General features: G+C 34.1%; 1 protein-coding gene across 10 annotated transcripts in view; it reads right to left on the reverse strand.

Moving 5' to 3' along the window:
* The window catches only part of STXBP5L (syntaxin binding protein 5L), a 390198-nt gene that overhangs the window by 314444 nt on the left and 57717 nt on the right, over positions 1 to 18037 (reverse strand). The window lies entirely within an intron of this gene.

Consider the following 18037-nt stretch of genomic DNA (forward strand, 5'->3'; position numbering starts at 1 on the left):
AAAAAAAGAAAACTATAGGCCAATATTACTGATGAACATACATGCAAAAATCCTCAACAAAATACTACCAAACTGAATCTAACAATACATTAAAAGGATCATACGCCATGATCAAGTGGGATTTATCCCAGAGATACAAGCGTTTTTCAATATCTGCAAAGCCATTAGTGTGATACACCACATCAACAAATTAAAGAATAAAAACCATATGATCATCTCAATAGATGCAGAAAAAGATTTTAACAAAATCCAACACCCATTTATGATAAAAACTCTCCAGAAAGTGGGCACTGAGGAACATATCTCAATATAATAAAGGCCATATATGACAAACCTACAGCTAACAACACAGTCAAAGGCAAAAAGCTAAAAGCATTTTACCTAAGTTCAGGAACAAGAGAAGGATGTCCACTCTTGCCACCTTTATTCAACATAGTTTTAGAAGTCCTAGCCATGGCAATCAGAGAAGAAAAAGAAATAAAAGGAATACAAATTGGAAAAGAAGAAGTAAAACTGTTACTGTTTGCAGATGACATGATCCTATACATAGAAAATCCCAAAGTAGCTACCAGAAATCTAAGAGATCATCAATGAATTCTGTAAAGTTGCAGGATACAAAATTAATACACAGAAATCTGTTGCATTTTTATACACTAACAATAAAAGATCAGATAGAGAAATTAAAGAAACACTCCCATTTACCACTGCATAAAAAAGAATAAAATACTTAGGAATAAACCTACCTAAGGAGGCAAAAGACCTGTACACTGAAAACTATAAGATGCTGATGAAAGAAATCAAAGATGACACAACCAGATGGAAAGATATCCATGTTCTTGGATTGGAAGAATCCACATTGTGAAAATGACTACACTACCCAAGGCAATGTACAGATCAATGCAATCCCTATCAAATTACCAGCTACATTTTTTACAGAACTGAAACAAAAAATCTTAAAATTTGTATGGAGACACAAAAGAGCCCAAATAACCAAAGCAAACTTGAGAAAGAAAAATGGAGCAGGAGGAATCAGCTCCCCTGACTTCAGACTACACTACAAAGCTACAGTCATCACAACAGTATGGTACTGGCACAAAACTGAAATATAGATCAGTAGAACAGGATAGAAAGCCTAGAAATAAACCCATGCACCTATGGCCAATTAATCCACAACAAAGGAGGCAAGAGTACACAAGCAGAAAAGACAGTCTCTATGACAAATTGTGCAGGGAAAACTGGACAGCTACATGTAAAAGAATGAAATTAGAACATTCTTTAAGATGATACACAAAAATAAAATGGATTAAAGCCCTAATTGTAAGACCGGATAGTATACAACTCTTAGAGGAAAACATAGGCAGAACACTCTTTGACATAAATCACAGCAATATCTTTTTCAAGTCATCTCCTAGAGTAATGGAAATAAAAAGAAAAATAAACAAATGGGACTAATTAAGCTCAAAAGCCTTTGCACAGCAAAGGAAACCATAAACGAAACAAAAAGACAACCCACAGGATGGGAGAAAATATTTGCAAACGATGCAACCAACAAGGAATTAATCTCCAAAATCTACAAACAGCTCATGAGCTCAATATATTAAAAAAAAAAAAGAAACAACCCAATCAAAAAATGGGCAGAAGATCTAAATAGACATTTCTCTAAAGAAGACGTACAGATGGCCAAGAAGCACATGAAAAGATGCTCAACATTACTAATTATTAGAGAAATGCAAATCAGAACTACAATGAGGTACCAGCTCACTCCACTCAGAATGGCCATCATCAAAAAGTCTACAAACAGTGAATGCTGGAGAGAGTGTGGGAAAAAAGGAACCCTCCTACACCATTGGGAATGTAAACTGGTACAGCCACTATGGAGAACAGTATGAAGGTTCCTCCAAAAACTACAAATAGAGCTACCATATGATTCAGCAATCCCACTCCTGGGCATATACCTGGAGAAAAACATGGTTCGAAAGGATACATGCACCCCAATGTTCACTGCAGCACTGTTTACAATAGCCAAGACATGGAAGCAACCTAAATGTCCACTGACAGATAAATGGATAAAGAAGATGTGGTACATATATACAATGGAATATGATTAAGCCATTAAAAAGTATGAAATACCGCCATTTGCAGCAACATGGATGGACCTGGAGATTATCATACTAAGTGAAGTAAGTCAGACAGAGAAAGACAAGTATCATATGATATTGCTTATATGTGGAATATAAGAAAAATGATATAAATGAACTAATTTATGAAACAGAAATACTCACAGACTTAGAGAATGAACTTATGGTTACCAGGGGGAACAGGTGGTGGTGGCAGGGATAGATTGGTAGTTTGGGATTGACATGTACACACTACTATATTTAAAATAGTTAACCAACAAGGACCTACTGTATAGCACAGGGAACTTGGCTCAATATTCTGTAATAACCTAAATGGGAAAAGAATTTGAAAAAGAATGGATACTTGTATGTGTATAACTGAATCACTTTCAGTTCACTGTACACCTAAAACTAACACAACATTGTTAAAGAAGTATACTCTAAAATAAAATAAAAAAAGATAATTATAGGCCAGTATCTCTGATGAATGTGTATATAAAAATCCTCAAAAATATTAACAAACCAAACTTAATATATAAAAAGGACAATATACTATGATCAATAGGATTTATTCCAGGGATGCAAGGAAGGTTACAATATCCACAAATCAATCAATGTAATACACCATGTTAACAAAATAAAGAATAAAAATCACATAATCATCTCAATAGGTGCAGAAAAGCATTTGACAAAATGCAACATCCATTCATGATAAAAACTCTCATCAAAGTTGGTATGGAGGGAAGATATACCCACATAATAAAGTCCATTTATGACAAACCCACATCTAACATCATACTCAATGTTGAAAAGCTGAAAGCTTTTCCTCTAAAATCAGGAACAAGACAAGGATGCCCACTCTCACCACTTCTATTTAACATAGTATTGGAATTCCTAGCAACAGCACTCAGACAAAAAAAAAAAAAAAAAGAAATAAAAAGGCATCCAAATTGGAAGTGAAGAAACAAAACTGTCACTATTTGCAGAAGACATGACATGATATAGAGAAAATCCTAAAGTGTCTCCCACCAAAAAAAAAAAGAACTATTAGAACTTACAGATTAATTCAGTTAAGTTGTAGAATACAAGATTAACATACAGAAATCTGTTGCTTTTCTATACACTAAAAATGAAATAACAGAAAGTGAAAGTAAGAAAACAATCCCATTTGAAATCATATCAAGAAAAACAAAATACCTTAGAATAAACTTAACCAAGGAGGTAAAAGACCTATACTCTGAAAATTATAAAACATGAAGCAAGTTGAAGCTGATACAAAGAAAATGAAAGATATCCTGTGTTCATGGGCTGGAATAATTGATATTGATAAAGTATCCATACTACTCAAAGTAATCTACAGATTTAATGCAATCCCTATCAAAATACCCATGAAGTTTTTCACAGATCTAGAATAAATCATCTTAAAATTTATATGGAACCACTAAAGACCCCAAATAGCTAAAGCAATCTTGAGGGAAAAAAAAAGAAAACAAAGCTAGAGGTATCAGACCCCCTAACTTTAGACTCACTACAAAACTATAGTCATCAAAACAATATGGCACTGGCACAAAAACAGGCGCACAGATCAATGGAACAGAAGAGAGAGCCCAGAAATAAACCCATGCACATATGATCAATTAATCTATGACAAATATGGCAAAAATATGCAATGGGAAAAATGTCCCTTCAATAAGTGGTGCTGGGAAAACTGGATAGCTACATGTAAAAGAAATAAATCAGAACATTTTCTCACACCTTATACAAAAATAAACTCAAAATGGATTAAATATATAAATATAAGACCAGAAACCATAAAATTCCTAGTATAAAAGACAGGCAGGACATTCTTTGACATAAGTCATAGTAATATTTTTTTGGATCAATCTCCTCAGGCAAAGGAAACAAAGGAAAAATAACAAATGGGACCTAATTAAACTTAAGAGCTTTTGCATAGCAAAGGGAACCACTGGCAAAAGGAAATGACAACCTACTTAATGGGAGAAAAAACTGAAAATGATATGACCAATAAGGGTTAATATCCAAAATATATAAAAAGCTCACACAATTCAATATCAAAAGAACAAACAACTCAATTAAAAATGGCAGAAGACCTGAATAGACATTTTTCCAAAGAGGACACACAGATGGCCAACAAGCACATAAAAAGATGCTCAACATTGCTAATCATCAGAGAAATGCAAATTAAAACCACAATGAGATATCACCTCACACCTGTCAGAATAGCTATCTTCAAAAAGACCACAAATAATGTGTTGGCAAGGATGTGGAGAAAATGGTATTCTTCACAGAATTAGAACAAAAAATTTTACAATTTGTATGGAAACACAAAAGACCCTGAATAGGCAAAGCAATCTTGTGAAAGAAAAATGGAGCCAGAGGAATCAGGCTCCCCGACTTCAAACTATACTACTATACTACAAAGCTGGTACTGGCACAAAAACAGGAATATAGATCAATGGTATAGGATAGAAAGCCCAGAGATAAACCCACGCACATATGGTCACCTAATTTACGACAAAGGAAACAAGAACATAAAATGGAGAAAAGACAGCCTCTTCAATAAGTGGTGCTGGGAAAACTGGACAGCTACACGTACAAGAATGAAATTAGAACACTACCTAAAACCATACACAAAAATAAACTCAAAATGGATTAAGGACCTAAATGTAAGACTGGACACTATAAAACTTGTAGAGGAAAACATAGGAAAAACACTCTTTGACATAAAACCACAACAAGATCTTTTTTGACCCACCTCCTAGAGTAATGAAAATAAAAACAAAAATAAACAAATGGGACCTAATTAAACTTAAAAGCTTTTGCACAGCAAAGGAAACCATAAACAAGACGAAAAGACAACCCTCAGAATGGGAGAAAATATTTGCAAATGAAACAACGGACTAAGGATTAATCTCCAACGGACAAAGGATTAACCTCCAAAATATACAAACAGCTCATGGAGCTCAACCTCAAAAAAACAAACAACCCAATTAAAAAATGGGCGGAAGACCTAAATAGACACTTCACCAAAGAAGACATACAGATGGCCAAGAGGCACATGAAAAGATGCTCAACCTCACTAATTATTAGAGCAATGCATATCAAAACTACAATGAGGTATCACCTCACACTGGTCAAAAAGGCCATTATCAAAAAATCTAGATACAATAAACGCTGGAGAGGGTGTGTGAAAAGGGAACCCTCCTGCACTGTTGGTGGAAATGTAAAGTGATACAACCACTATGGAGAACAGTATGGAGGTTCCTTAAAAAACTCAAAATAGAACTATCATATGACCCAGCAATCCCACTACTTGGCATATACCCTGAGAAAACCATAATTCAAAAAGGGACATGTACCACAATGTTCACTGCAGCACTATTTACAATAGCCAGGACATGGAAGCAATCAAAATGTCTATCGACAGATGAATGGAGAAAGAAGATGTGGTACATATATACAATGGAATATTACTCAGCCATAAAAAGAAACGAATTTGAGTAATTTGTAATGAGGTGGAAGGACCTAGAGTCTGTCATAGAGTGAAGTAAGTCAGAAAGGGAGAACAAATACCATATGTTAATGCATATAAATGGAATCTTAAAAAAAATGGTACCGATGAACCTAATGGCAGAGCAGGAATAAAGACGCAGATATAGAGAATGGCCTTGAGGACATGGTGGGGGAGGGGGAAGCTGGGGCAAAGTGAGAGAAGCATCAACATATATACACTACCAAATGTAAAATAGATAGCTAGTGGAAAGCAGCAGAGTACAGGGAGATCAGCTCAGTGCTTTGCGACAACCTAGAGGGGTGGGATAGGGAGGGTGGGAGGGAGGCTCAAGAGGGAGGGGATATGGGGATATATGTATGCATATGGCTGATTCACTTTGTTGTACAACAGAAACCAGCACAGCACTGTGAAGCAATTATACTCCAATAAAGATGTATAAAAAAAAGATTTTTATTTCAACTATTACATTTTTCAAACCCCCTAAAAAAAAGAACAAAGCTGGAGCCACCACACGTCTTGATTTCAAACTATATTACAAAGCTACAGTAACCAAAACAGTATGATACTGGTGCAGAAACAGACACAGACACCAACGAAACAGAATCAAGAGCCTAGAAATAAGCCCACACATATACAGTCAACCAATATTTGACAAGGGAGCCTAGAATACACCATGAAGAAAGGATAGTATTTTCAAAAAATGACATTGGGTGTTTTCTATACATAGAAATAAATATTCTGATGCAAAAGAATGAAATGGACCCCTATTTTATATCACTCACAGAAAGTAACTTGAAATGAATTAATGATTTCAACGTAAGGCCTGGAACTATAAAACTCCTGGAAGGAAATATACACAAAAATCTCCTTGACATTGGTTTTGGCAATGATTTTTTGGATATGCCACCAAAAGCACAAGGAACAAAAGCAAAAAAAAAAACAAGTGGCACTACAGCAAACTAAAAAGCTTCTGTACAGCAAAAGATATAATTAACAGAATGAAGAAGCAACCTACAGAGCTAGAGAACATACTTGCAAACCATATATCAGGTAAGAGGTTAATATCCAAAATGTACCAAAATATTCATAGAAATCAATAGCCACAAGAGGAGGGGAGGGGCAAAGGACCTGAATAGACATTTTTCCAAAAAAGACATACAAGTGGCCAATAGGTACATGAAAACATGCTCAACATCACTAATCATCAAGGAAATGCAAATCTAAACCACAATGAGCTATCATCTCACATCTGTCAGAATGACTGTCATCAGAAAGACAAGAGATAAAAAGCATTGGTGAGGATGTGGAGAAAAGGGAACCCTTGTGCACTGTTGCTGGAAATGTAAATTGGTACAGCTATTACAGAAAACAGTATGGAGGTTCCTCAAAAGATAAAAATAGAGATACCATATGATCCAGCAATTCCACTTCTGGGTGTACATATACTAAGGAAATGAAATCACTCTCTCAAAATGATATCTGTATCCCCATGCTCTGCAGCATTATTCACAACAGCCAAGACATGGAAACAAACTATGTGTCCATCAACAGATGAATGGATAAAGAAAACATTTTTTATATATGTGTGTGTATAAATATATGTACATATATACATATATATGTATATATATGTAATGCATGTATACACATACACACACACACCACAATAGAATATCATTCAGCCACGAGAAAGAAGGAAATCCTGCCATTTGCAACAACATGAATGGACTTTGTTGGCATTATGCTAAGTGAAATAAGTCAGACAGAGAAAGAAAAATACTGTATATTATCACTTATGTGTAGACTCTAATAAACTTGAACTTGTAGAAACTAAGAGTAGAATGGTCGTTACCAGGGTCTGGAGGTGGAGGAATTGGGGAGCTGTTGATCAAGAGGTACAAACTTGCAGTTAGAAGATGAATAAGTTCTGGAGATCTAATGTATAACATTGTCATTATAGTTAAAAATACTGTATTATATACTTCAAAGCTGTAAAGAAACTCTTTACAAAGTTATAAAGAAACTAGATCACAAAAATAAAAAGATAATTATGGGATATGATGAAGGTATGTTGGAGGAGGTCATCAAGAAGATAAAACCACCGGTCTATCCAGGCAATTAGAGGCTCCATACACCCTCCCTTGTCCTTGGAATGTAAGGTCCATCCACCTACTATTCTCATACTAGTAGCCATTTCAAAGATGCAGCTTTGAGAGAGTAATGTATTATTGAGACCATCCAGATTGAATACATGGCTGAATCCAGTTAAGGCCTCTATATAAACTTTCGGGATTCTGGTGGGCCAGAGTGGTCATCTATTCATCTTGAGTTTTCCAAGACAAGCCTTGTATGCAAATTGCCTTGCTGATTAAAACTGCCACCTACCAATCTGGACTGGTCTGCCTTTTTCTTTGGCCTCTCCTTGCCCTCCGTGTATGGAGCCCAGTTTTGAATTTCACCTGGGGAGCTCCTGAGGTTGGGAACAATACCTAATACTACATTGTAATCATATTGCAATATGTAAATGTATCAAACATACTGTATACCATAAATTTATACAATGTTATATGCTGATTATATCTCAATAAAAAAATAATAGGAAAAAATAAGAGATTCTGCTTTACCTTCATTTATTCCTTCCCCAACACTCTTTCTTTACACAGATTTACATTTCTGACATATCATTTTCTTTCTCCCTAAAACACTTCTTTTTAACATTTTTAGGTGCAGCTCTGCTGGCAGTGAATTCTCTAATTTTTTGTTTGTCTGAGGAACTCTTTATTTCTACTTACTTTTATCTCCAAATTTTATTTCTTTTTGAAAAATTTTAATTATTTTCTTATTTTATTTTTTCATTGTGATAAAATATATATAACATAAAATTTACCATTTTAACCATTATCAAGTACACAGTTCTGTGGCATTAAGGACAATCACATTGTTGGGAACCACTACCACCATCCATCTCCAGAACTTTTTTTTCTTCCCCAACTGAAACTCTGTACCTATTAAACAATAACTCCCCATTACGCTCTCCATTCCCAGCCTTGGAAGTTACCATTCTAGTTTCTGTCTTTATGAATTTCATTACTCAAAGAACTTCATATAATGACAATACATGTCCTTTTGTGACTGGCTTCTTTCACTTAACATAATGTCTTTAAGGTCCATTCATGTTGTAGCATGTAACAAAATTTCCTTTCTTTTCAAGGTTGAATAATATTCCACCATGTATATGTACTAACTTTCTGTTCATCTAAACATGTTTTAAATTTTTTTAAATAATATCGTTCCTAGTGAGTGTGAAGTGGTATTTCATTGTGGTTTTGATTTGCATTTCCCTAATATTGAGCATGTTTTCATGTTTAATGGCCATTTGTATATCTTCTTTGGAGAAATGTCTATTCTAGTCCTTTGCCCATTTTTAGCTGGGTTTGGTTTCTTGCTGTTAAGTTGTAAGAGTTCTTTACAATATTCTGATATCAATCCCTTATCAAATATATGATTTGCCAATATTTTCTCCCATTCCATGGGTTGCCTTTTCACTCTCTTAATAGTGTCCTTTGATGTACAAAAGTTTTTAATATTGAAGAAGTCTAATACATCTATTTCTTTCTTTGGTTGCCTATGCTTTGGACACCATATGCAAAAATCATTGCTAAATCTAACGTCATGAACTTTTCCTTTATTTTTTTCTAAGAGTTTTATAGGTTTAGCTTTTAGGTCTTTGATCCATATTGACTTAATTTTTGTATATGGTTTAAGGTAAGATTCCAACTCTATTATTTGCATGTGGATATCCAGTTTTCCCAGAACCACTTGTTGAGAGGACTGTCCTTTTCCAATTGAATGGTATTGGCACTCTTATCAAAAATCATTTGACCATGTATTCAAGGGTTTATTTGTGGGCTCTCTATTCTATTCCATTGGTCTATATGTCTGTCTTTGCGCTATTACCACACTGCTTTGATGACCACAGCTTTGTAATAAGTTTCAAAACCAGGAAGTTTGAGACCTCCAACTTTGTCCTCTTTCAAGATTGTTTTAGCTATTTCGAGTCCCTGGAAATTCCATATGAAATTTAGGATGAATTTTTCTCTTTCTGAAAAACATACTGAGTTGATAGGGATTACATTGAATCTGTAGATCACTTTGGGTAGTACTGACATCTTAACAATATTAAGCCTTCTAACCCAAGAACACAGGATTTCTTTCCATTTATTTAGATCTTCTTAAACTTATTTCAGAAACATTTTGTAGTTTTTAGTGTACAAGTCTTTTGTCTCCTTGGTTAAATTCATTCCCAAATATTTTATTCTTTTTGATGCTACTGTAATTGGAATTGTTTTCTTAATTTCCTTTTCAGATTATTCATTGTTAGTATATAGAAACAACTGATTTTTTGGTGTTGATTTTGTATCTTGAAGCTCTGCTGGATTTATTAGTTCTAACATTTCTTTTTAATTTTCAGGGTTTCCACTTCACTTGTGAAATATAATTTCCTAGATACAGAATTATATGTAAAAAAAAAAAAAGAATTATATGTTGTTGGCTTTTCCTTTCAACACTTTATATATTTCACTCTTATCCTTGTTCCTCTACTAGTAAGGCAGTTTCCTTCCTCTGGCTTCCTTCAAGATTTTCTGTATTTGCTTATCTACAGTGAATATTACATGCCTCATGCAGTTTTCTTTTTTGTATTTATCCTGTTTGTTGTTCCCTGAGATTCCTTGATCTGTGATTTGGTGTATGTTATTAATTCTGAAAAGTTCTCAGCCATAGTTTACTTCAAATATAGTTCTTCTGTTCTTCTCACTCTTTCTTATCTTTCTGGTAGTCCAAGAATATTTACTTTACACCTTTTGAAATTGTCACACAGCTCTTGGATATTCTACTGTTCTTTTTCTTCAATTATTTTCTCTCTTTACTCTTTAATTTCTATTGACCCACCTTCAAACTCAATGATTCTTTCCTTGCCTGAGTCTTGTCTATTGATAAGTTCATCAAAGGTATTCTTCATTTCTGTACAGTGTTTTTGATTTCTGGCATTTCCTTTGGACTATTTCTTAGAGTTTCCATCTCTCTGCTTAGATTACCCATCTTACATGTGGTTAACTTTTAGACATATTGTCTGTTTACATTAGAGCTCTTAGCATATTAATCATAGTTATTTTTAATTTCTTATCTAATAATTCCATAATCTGTGTCATAGTTGAGTCTGGTTATGATGCTTGCTTTATCTATTTAGATTGCATTTCTTATTGCTGTTTAGACGGCATGTCTTATTGTTTTGGAATGGCCTACAAGTTTTTGTTGAAAGTCAGATATGAAAGTATGGGGGCTCCCCTAACAATTTGGCCCCAGGAGTTTTATGTTTTCAGGCTAATCGCACATTCAGCATCTAACAATTTGAAAAAAAATTTACTATTTGAGTGTTCCTACCAGCTTATGGTTCCAGCGGCTTCTAAAATATCTGTGACTCTCTAGATTTGCTGTTCTCTTCAGATTTTGGGGTGGAAGTATGCCCTGCAACCTTATTTCTCTAATAGGTTCAGGAAAAGTTGTTGATTTTAGGTTTGACCAACATTTTTATTTCATTTTATTTCATTTGACAACTTCCAAGCTCTTCACATGTAGAAGCTGAAACCAGATAGGCCATAAAACAAGCCTTAATACATTTAAAAGGATTGAAATCATATAAATTATGTTCTCTGGCCACAGTGGAGTGAAGTTAGAAATCAGTAACAGAAAGAAATTTGAGAAATTCACAAATATGTGGAAATTAAAGAGCATATTCCTAAATAACCAACAGGTCAAAGGAGTCACAAGGGAAACTTTAAAATAATTTTAGATGAATAAAAATGAAAACACAACATAATAAAACTTAGGGGATACAGCTAAAGAAGTTCTTAGATGGAAATTAAGAGCTGTAAGCATCTATACAAAAAAAAGATCTCAATTTAATAACCTAAAATTGCACCACAAGAAACAACAAAAGCAGAGTAAACTAAACCCAAGCAATCAGAAGAAAGGAAATGAAAAAGATGAGTTGATATTACTAAAATGGAGTATAAGACAAAAATAAAGAAAATCAATGAAACCAAAAGTTGGTTCTTTAAAGAAAAAAAAAAATCAAAATTTACAAACATTCAGCTAGATCAACCATAAAGAGAACACACAAATAATTAAAATCAGGAAGTAAAAAATGGGACAGACTACAAATCTTACAAAAATAAAGATTATAAGGGGATACTATAAACAATTATATGCCAACAAATTAGATAATATAGATAAAATGAAAAAATTCCTAGAAAGACATAAGCTACTGAAATTGATTAGAAAAGAAATTTAAAAATATGAATAGACCTTTAAAGCAATTGATTTAGTAATCAAATAACTTCTCAGGATGAAAAGCCCAGATGGCTTCATTGCTGAATTCTACCCAAAAGTTAAGATTAATACCTATTCTTCATTAACTCTCTTAAAAATCAGAAGAGAAAACACTTTCCAACTTATTCTATTAGGCCAGACTACCCTGATATCAGAAACAGACAGAGATATTACAAAGAAAGAAAACTAAAGACCAATAATTTATTAATATAGACACAAAAATTCTCAGCAAAATATAAGCAAACTGAATACAGCAACATCTAAAAAGGGTCATTTCTCATGACCCGGTGAGATTTATTCCAGGATTGCAACACTGGTTTAACATTTAAAAATCAATTAATGTAATATACCATATCAATAGAATAAAGAACAAAAGTCCCTTGGTCATCTCAGTAGGTGCAGAAAAAGAGAAAATTTTGTACACCTTCATGATAAAAAACTCTCAATGAATTAACAATAGAAAGAAATTTCTTCAATCTGATAAAGGGCATGTACAAAAAACCCACTGCTAGCTAACGCCATACTAGTGAAACAATGAATGCTTTCCTTCTAAGATCAGAAATGAGACAAATATGTACTAAAGGTTTTATCAAGGGCAATTAAACAAGAGAAATAAAGGACACCCAGATTAGAAAGGAAGAACTAAAACTACTTGTAGGTAACATGATCTTGTACACACAGGAATACCTTCTTTTATTGTGCTTTGCTTTATTGCACTTCTCAGATACTGAGTTTTTTTACAAATGTAAGGTTTATGGCAACCCTGCATTGTCAGATGATGATTAGCCTTTTTAGCAATAAAGGCATGTACACATGTTTTTCAATTAAGGCATATACATTTTTTTTAGACATAATGCTATTGTATACTTCACAGGCAATAGTAGAGTGTAAACATAACTTTTATATCCATTGGGAAACCAAAAAATTCATGTGACACTTTATTGCAATATTTGCTTTATTCCAATGGTCTGGAACTGAACCCACAATATCTCCAAGGTATGTCTGTACACAATCCTAAGAAATATACTGAAAAATTATTACAACTAATAAAGGAGTTCATTAAGGCTGCAGGTAACAAAATCAATGTACAAAAATCAATTATGTTTCTCTATATACTAGCAAAGCACTATCCAAAAATTAAATTAAGAAAATAATACCATTTACAGTAGCATCCAAAGTAATAAAATCGGAATAAATTGAACAAAAGAAGCATAAAACTTGTATTCTAAAAACTATAAACATTGATGAAAAAAATTAAAGACCTAATAAATGGAAAGACATCTCATACCCATAGATCAAAAGACAATATTAAGGTGGTAATACTCCCCAAATTCAGAATCAATTCAATCCCTATCAAAATCTCTATCAAAATTCCTGCTGCGTTTTTGCAGCAATAGACAAGATGATCCAAAGATTCATATGGATATTTAAGAGACACAGAATATAAAAATAATCTTAAAAAACAAGAATAAAGTTGGAAGATTCTAACTTCAAATTGTATAGAAAGCTACAGTAATCAAAACAATGAGGTACTGGAATAGGGTAGACATATAGCTAATTGGAACAGAACTGAGATTCTAGAAATAAACCCTCACATACTTAGTCAAATGATTCTCAAGAAGGATATCAAGACAATTTTATGGAGATAGATTTTTTTTTTTTAGGAAATAGTGCTACAACAACTGAATATCCACATGCAAAAGGATGTAGATCCCATCCTAACACCATATACAAAAATTAACTCAAAATGAATCACAGCTTAAATTAAAAAGCTAAAACTATAAACTAATAGAGGAAAACAGTCACAGTAAAGGGAGTCACACGAATTTTCTGATTTCCCAGTGTGTATAAATGTTGTTTACACTATACTGTAGTCTATTAAGTGTGCAATAGCATTATGTCTAAAAAAAAATGTACATACCTTAATTAAAAATACTTTATTGCTAAGAAGTGCTAACCATCATCTGAGCCTTCAGTGAGTCGCACTCTTTTTACTGGTGGAGGACTTGAAATATTGCGAAAATTACCAAAAAGTGACACAGAGACATTAAGTGAGCAAATGCTGTTGGAAAAATGGTGCTGATAGACCTGAAGACACAGGGTTGCCACTGTGTCTTCAACCTTCAATTTATAAAAAATGAATATCTGCAAAGCAAAATAAAATGAGGTATACCTGTATTTAATTCATAGAACTGTATATTATTAAAATTAAAAAGTCAAATTTACTATATGATAAATATTGAAAGATGAAATTTAAATTGATTAATGTATTCTCTAACAAGAAAAGTAACATCTCTTAAAAATAACTATTATGTTAAAACATAAATCTGTCTTTAATATAAAAATGAATCAAAAAATTATAAAGGACAGAGATTGTCAAATTAGGCAAAAAAGCAATACCCAAACTATATGCTGCCTACAAGAACACACTAAATATGAAGACACAAATAGGTTAAAGTAAAAGAGATGGAAAAAGATGCACCATGCTAAGAATAATCAAAAGAAAGCTTTAGTGGCTATATCCATATCAGACAAAGTAAATTTCAGATCAAAGAATATTACCAGAGACAAAGAAGGTCATTTCATAATGTTAAAAGAGTTAACTCAACAAAATAACTTAATACTTCTAACTGTTCATACAGCTAAAAACAGAGCTTCAAGATACATGAAATAAAACAAAACAAAACTGATAGAACTTCAATGATAAATAGATCATTCTAAAATGATAGTGGGAGATTTCAGTACCTCTGTCTCAGTAATAGATAGAAGTAGATTAAAAAATCAGCACAAATATAGATTTGAATAACACTATCAATTTTACCTGATTAATACTTACAGATAAATCCACCCAACAATAGCAGAATACACATTCATTTCAAATGCATATTTAACATTTATCACGATAGACCACAGACAGGGCCATAAAACAAGCTTCAATTAATTTAAAAGGATTCAGGTCATATAAAGTATATTGTCTGACCACAATTGAATTAAATTAGAAATCAATAACAGAAAGATCTCTCTCTGGAAAAATCTCTAATGTTTAGAAACTAAATAAAACACTTATAAATAACCTACACGTAAAGAAAAGAAATCAAGCAGAAATTAGAAAATATTTTAAGCTAAATGGAAGGAAAAAACAACATGTTAAAATTTGGGGATGGAGAATTACAATTCTGCCAAGATGAAAGAGCCCTATTCCTCCCAGTTTCTGTCTTTCACAACTGAAAACAAAAACAAAAACAAAAACAAAAACCCTGCCCTGGAGATGACATTATAAACAAGCGAAAGGGAACTCTGAGGTAGAAAAGAGAAATGCCCAGGCATCTCAGGAAATGGGGAGTGACACAGCAGTGAGTTCCTTGAGTTTCCTTATTGTGTCCCATATATCCTGGACAGGACACTGCAGAAGTTTCCAACCCAGGACCACCAACTAGCACAAGCAAAAAATAAAGACAAAAACAAAAAACAATCCAAGAAAAGGCTGTTCTCCCAGTCAAAGGACAGAGAATAGGGTAGGCTAAAAGCAAATTGTGACATTACCCACAATTCTAGCCAAACAACAATGAGAAAACCATACTCTAGCCAAACAACAATGAGAAAACCATACTCTCCTCCTTCCCACTCCATGGGAGTTCAACAGAGCTGACTGCAGAGCTGATCTTCTACCTCATCTCACTCCCACCCTGCAGAGAGCACACTTCAACTCCCCCAGCAGGTAGTATTTAAGGGCACAAGCAGGTTGCTAATCACCCATCCCCTGCCTGGAAGAAGCAGGTAGTCCTTTGTTCCACTGCCAGGTTGTATCAGTGCACTCAGCAGGATGCTGATCACCCATCTCCATACAAGCGGAGGCAGGTGGCAGCAATCCAATCCTGATGCAGTAGTATTAGTGAGACTAAATTAGCAGTTGATCTTCCATCCCCTTACAAGCATAAGGAAGAGTTGTTCTAATTCCCCCACCAAGGTAGCATCAGTGGAGTCCAAGGGCAACAAGATTGAATGAGGTAGTATAAGGTGGGGCTAGTCATCATTAGCCTTCACTCACACCCTCCTAGCACTCCAAGTCAGCAAGGTGGTCTTTCGGAACCAGAATCCTCACTTCCACCTGACAGCAACAAGACTGAACAAGGTGGATGAAGCAGGGCTAGTCAGCAACCACACTGTATCAGAGAATCCTAGTAGGAGCTGAACCTCTATTCACATTGATGAGGCATAACAAGGTGGTGCAGGGAGAAGTGATTGATACTATGCTTCCTATATCTCCTGATGTCACTGGAGCACAGCGGGAAGATGAACTTCCACCCCATCCATTTGAAGTGAGGCAGTGTCAGTCACTATCCTCTTTTTCTGGGGGTATGTTGACAGGGCTCACCAAGAAACTGAACATGCACACCCACCTGGCACTCAAACTGCAAATGAAGAAGTAAAACTGTCACTATTTGCAGATGACATGATACTATACATAGAAAATCCTAAAGTCTCTATCAGAAAACTACTAGAACTAATAAATCAATTCAGTAAAGTTGCAGGATACAAAATTAATATACAGAAATCTGTTACATCTCTATACACTACCAGAAAGAGAAATTAAGAAGACAATCCCATTTGCAATTGCATCAAAAAGAATAAAAGACCTAGGAATAAATTTATCCAAGGAGGTAAAACACTTATATACTGGAAACTATAAGACATTGATGGAAGAAACTGAAAACACAAATAAATGGATAGATATACTGTACTCATGGGTGGAAGAATTAATACTGCTAAAATGTCCATACTATCCAAAGCAATCTAAAGATTCAATGCAATCCCCATCAAAATACCCATGGCATTTTTCACAGAACTAGAACAAATAATCCTAAAATTTGTACAGAACCACAAAAGACCTCAAATAGTGAAAGCAATCTTGAGAAAGAAGAGCAAAGCTGGAGGTGTCATGCTCCCTGGTTTTAGACTATATTACAAAGCTATAAGTAATCAAAACAATATGATGCTGGCATAAAAGCAGACACATAAACCAATGGAACAGAATCAAGATCCCAGAAATACACCCATGCATATATGGTCAACTAATATTTGACAAGGAAGCCAAGAATACTTAATGGGGAAAAGACAGTCTCTTCAATAAATGATGCTGGGAAAACTGGACAGCCATATGCAAAAGAATGAAGCTGGACCATTATCTTACACTACACACAAAAACTAACTCAAAATGGATTAAGAACTTGAACAAAAGACCTGAAACCATAAAACTCCTAGAAGAAAATATAAGCAGTAAGCTCCTGGAAATCATTCTTGGCAATGATTTTTTAGACTTGACCCCAAAAGCAAAAAAACAACAACAAAATACAAAACTAAGTGGGACTACATCAAACTAAAAAGCTCCTGTACAGCAAAGGAAACTGTCAACAAAATGAAAAAGTAACCTATCATATGGGAGAAAATATTTGCAAATCATGTCTGATAAAGGATTAATATCCAAAATATATAAAGAACTCATATGACTCAATAGAAAAAAATCCCAAACAATTCAATTAAAAAATTGGCAGAGGAGCTGAATGGACATTTTTCCAAAGAAGATATACAGATGGCCAAGAGGTACATGAAAAGGTATTCAACATCACTAATCATCAGGGAAACGCAACTTAAAACCACGATGGGAAACCAGCTCACACCTGTTAAAATGGCTATTACCAGAAAGACAAGGAATAACAAGTGTTAGCAAGGATGTAGAGAAAAGGGAACCCTTGTGCACTGTTAGTGAGACTGTAAATTGGTGCAGGCACTATGAAAAACAGTATGGAAGTTTGCAATTGACATGTAAACACTACTATATTTAAAATAGTTAACCAACAAGGACCTACTGTATAGCACAGCGAACTCAGCTCAGTATTCTTTAATAATCAAAATGGGAAAAGAATTTGAAAAAGAATGGATACTTGTATGTGTATAACTGAATCACTGTGCTGTACACCTGAAACTAACACATCAT

Source organism: Balaenoptera physalus, assembly GCF_965194825.1.
Source record: "Balaenoptera physalus genome assembly, chromosome: 4".
NCBI lineage: Eukaryota > Metazoa > Chordata > Mammalia > Artiodactyla > Balaenopteridae > Balaenoptera > Balaenoptera physalus.